The sequence below is a fragment of the Physeter macrocephalus genome, chromosome 10, assembly GCF_002837175.3.
Source record: "Physeter macrocephalus isolate SW-GA chromosome 10, ASM283717v5, whole genome shotgun sequence".
Taxonomy (NCBI): Eukaryota; Metazoa; Chordata; class Mammalia; order Artiodactyla; family Physeteridae; genus Physeter; species Physeter macrocephalus.
The window spans coordinates 15,124,985-15,129,617 of NC_041223.1; positions in this window are offsets into that span (position 1 = coordinate 15,124,985).

Genomic DNA, 4,633 nt, shown 5'->3' on the forward strand with positions numbered 1-4,633 from the left:
CATACCACAAAAAAAAAAAAAAAAAAAAAAAAAAAAAAAAAAAAAAAAAAATTGTAGTTGGGCTAATCAGTAGCATAATTTGTGAATTTGAGAATTTTTCTTCTTTGCTCACCATTATCTTTAATTGGGTGATAAATATGATATACGCTTGCAGAATGTCTAACAAACCCTCCAGCTCGCAATGCTGAAGGCCATTGCTTTCTGGGAGTTGCTGTTTATATCAGGAAGAGAGCATAAATCCACAGAAGTCTGGTGATTGGAAATGTGTCTGTTGCAGAGACCAGAGCAAACCTCCATTGTTGAGAGCCGCAGAAAGACACAAATCAGGCAGACATTTTTTCAAGAAGCAGATCACAAATAACCTTTCTATTATACATGACAGATGCTTTTTTTTTTTCATTCCTTCCAGACTAGACACTAATTAGATTAGCCTTCTTTACTCTGATGCTCTAATAAAGAATTTTGCTTCTGTTTTGATGTCACATCTTTCCCAGGACTAAATGTGTGTGTCTGGGGGCAGGGCGGGGGGGTAATGCACAGTAATATCTGTGCGTATGTGTGAAATGAGAGACACTGTTGAAGAAAAGCACTGAACAGGCATTAAAATTCTCAGGCTAAATGGTACCCTTAAGTTTTTCGCTTCTTGACATTTTAAATACCACTATGCTATAAAATATACAGCCTAGGTTCTCATCAAGTTTACAATCTTAAAAGATAAGACAGGCAAATGTAAGAATGAAATGAAAAATATAAATTTAATGACTTTTTTCTTTATACGGCCATCTCAAAATCAGAATCATATCTCATAAGAATTGGTCTCCTCCTAATCGCAGTGAAAGCCACCAAGAGCAGAAGGTTTTGCTTGCAAATGTGTTACCTACAGTAACTGTGTGAGGTTTTATCCCCTCTTCTTAAACCACCACTGATCCCAACACAGGATATCATCTTGAGCCCCTGCTTTATTTTTCATACTTCTATCGCTATCATATTACCGCATTGGACATCATGGGGCCACTCAAATTCACTCCCTTTTCCTGTAACTGTGCTGCTCAGGGTCCATTCAGGAGTCCACACCTCCCCCATGCAGCTCTTGTGCTTCCTGGAAGCTGAGCCCTCCTGAGTCTAGGAAGGACAAGAGGCTCAGGTCCAAACTCATCTACAGAATCTCATTTTTGGACAGGGATAGACACATGCCCCAATTTTCCAAAGAGGTTTGCTGGGGCTCTTGGGGATGAAGCCGTCCCATTTTCCTGAGACAGCTTCCAGAAGAGACCTGGTCCCTTTCCCTCTGCTTGAATTAGGAAGGCTGTGGGCCTAGGTGTGGATGGCTGAAGTTGCTCCTGCAGAGTGCAGGTAAGCGATCGGAAGACCCTGAGTCCTCGAGGATAACCTCAGAGACTGAAATAAACTAACCCTGGTGGCTGCCCTGACTCTCAACTTACAGCACATCTCCTTTATGGCTTAAGGCGGTTTGAATTGGGTTTTCTGTTACTTACAACTGAGCAAGTCTTAACTGGTACATTGTTTTTAAAATATAGCGTAGGGGCTTACCTGGTGGCTCAGTGGTTGACAGTCTACCTGCCAATGCAGGGGACACAGGTTCGAGCCCTGGTCCGGGAAGATCCCACATGCCGTGGAGCAGCTAAGCCCGTGGCCACAACTACTGAGCCTGTGCTCTAGAGCCTGTGAGCCACAACTACCGAGCCCACGTGCCGCAACTAATGAAGCCCGCGCGCCTAGAGCCCACGCGTGCTCCGCAATGAGAAGCCACCGCAATGAGAAGCCCATGCACTGCCACAAAGAGTAGCCCCCGCTCACCGCAACTAGAGAAATCCCGTGCACAGCAGCGGAGACCCAACACAGCCAAAAATAAAAAAATAAAATAAATAAATTTATTAAAATATAGTGTATTCACAGGAAATCTGAGGTATAGTAAGATCAAAAGATCAGGAGATGATTGTCGCTGAATATATAATTTCTTACTCACAGTTCCCAAGAGAAAGGGGTATGCTGCACCAGGAGGGTCCGCATGGGGAAGCACCAGGGTTGGTCAGGACCAGAGCAGGCAGGAGCCTATATTGTGGTTTCTGTGGGAAGGTGAGGCATGGTAAGCATCTCATGAAGCACATGAGCTTACTTTGGTCAGCATGGTTAGTTTGAATAATTTCAGGGGGATCTGGGGCACAGGGGTTGGCTGTAGGTGTTGGGTACCTGGACCTGGGGTGATTAGGGCAGATGGATAGTCACCTGGAATGTGAGGGCCTGATAAAAGGGGTGTTGGGGTGTGGACTGTGGATTGATTGGTTTGTATTTTAAAAGCACACTCATAAGTAGGCTGTTTACTATTTCCAGGAACTGCCTAAGCCTGAAGGTGCAGTCCCTCCAGAATCAGCAAGGACCCAGATGTCAAAGCATTGGAATACAGAAAATAAAAGACATGGTTAGCACATAATATACACTAAAAGCTTAGTAAAGGCACTTAAGAGGTTATATTTTTACTATTGATATTGCAACAGAACAGGGAAACAACTAAAGCTGATTTTTCATGACCTACCACAGATTTTTCTGACCAAAAATATGTTGATCATGCATAATCTTTATGGAATGAAGCATTCTGGATTGTCAAGCTACCTATGGAGTTATTAATTACTTGGGTGTAATCACTTTTATTTTATTAAACTCCCTAATATCCTTTGCTCTTTCTCCTTTATTCATTCAACAGTGTTTTTTGAGCACCTAGTATGTGCTAGGTACTGTCCTGGGTACTGAAAACACAGCAAGTACCATGAGGAGGTCCTTCCGTTTTAGAGCTTATATTCTGGAGGCGGTAACAGTAGACTATAAAAAAGTAATCGAACAATTATATAAGATAATTTCATATAGTGATAAGTACCAAGAAAAAAATAAATACGATGGGGAGATAATAGGTACATAGATGAGGCCTGGGGGAGAATCTACTTTTTTTTTTTTTTTTTTTTTTTTTTTTTTTGAGAATCTACTTTTGACTGATGATCACGGAATGTAATCTGTTGCCTCTTCTCCTCCCACATCCCCTCCTCTCCGGATACATTCTGGAGATATCTTATTTCACGCTTAGGGCTTCGAGAGCTTCTGAATTAAGTGTAGGTGGCTTTTGCCCCTCTTCTTCCACCCCGCTGCCCTAGATGTTAAGGGTTTTTTGCCCTATGGCTGTTGTTAGAATAAAGGCAACTCACCAACACCAAAGATGTTCTCTCTTCCTCTTCCTGTTCTTTTTTGTAAGTTCAGTCTAGCCATTGCTTCCCGTGTGTCTACTCTGGACAGAACACTGTATTAGGTGTTGGGTCTTCCATCCCATCCTGCTCTATACATCTTGGCATTTCCCAGTAAGACTTGGAGTCACTGTCCTTCCCCACAGGTAACCAATTAGTTGCAAAGCATTTGTGCAAGTGCACCTAGATTTCTGAGCCTCTTGGTTGGATTCTTTTGTTTGTTTGCTTGGTTTTAGCCATGCACTGGCCTGTCTTAGCCTGTTCTGGCTGCTATAATAGGCTCCCACAGACTGAGGGGCTTATAAACAATAGAAATTTATATCTCACAGTGCTGGAGGCTGGGAAGTCCAAGATCAAGGTGTCAGCAGATTTGGTGTCTGGTGAGAGTCTGCTTTCTGGTTCAGAGATGGCCGTCTTCTTGCTATGTCCTCACCTGGCAGATGGGGTAAAAGGTGCTCTCTGGGGTCTCTCTTATTAGGGCAATAATCCCATTCATGAGGGCAGAATAAATCACCTCTCAAAGGCCCCATCTTCCGATACCATCACGGCGGGGATCAGCCTTCAACACAGTGGGGATCAGCGGACAGAGGGACGGCCACGCGAAAAGGCCGCAAGAGGACAGCCACCTCCAGACCAAAGAGAAGCCGCAGAGGAAGCCAACACTGCCACGACCCTGATCTTGGACTTCCAGCCTCCAGAACTGTGAGGAAATCAATTTCTGTTATTTAAGCCATCTATTCTGTTACGGCGGCCCTAACAAATTAATACAATGAAGTAGAAGGGGGTACTCTGAGGCACATTTCTGGCATATAGGACTTCTCTCTTCCATGCGGCCCACCCTGTCTCACTCATTTCAGACTTCACATCTTTGCTATTCCTCTTCTCTGCCCTAGAATTTGAACAATTTTCTTCCCAGCATCCATTTCTCTCCTACTGCCAATTGCATCTCACTTTTCCTTTAAACAACCATCCTTCTCAAACCCTCAGTCCATGCAGTTTGGGTGGGATACCCCACCCAGTCCAGAGATGGGGACATGAGCAGATCTGCAAAAGCAGAGTCACAGGGGGTCAGGTAGGTTGAGGGCTTCTTTGCAGCCCTAAGGAAGGAGGTATTTTCCTCCTGGGCTGTAAAATGAATAGGTTGTGAATCCACAGCTGCCAGGTGCCACCCCGGCCTTATGACAATGCAGTGAGCTCAGGAAAGCAGAGTTGAGATCACATCCTAATGACATCATCTGGTCTTGATCCAGCCTTCCCGGCGCTTACTTCTTGCCTCTTTAATTATATGAGCCAACCACCAACGCTCACCCTGCCCACTTTTTTTTTTTTTTTTTTTTTTTTGCGGTACGCGGGCCTCTCACTGCTGTGGCCTCTCCCGTTGC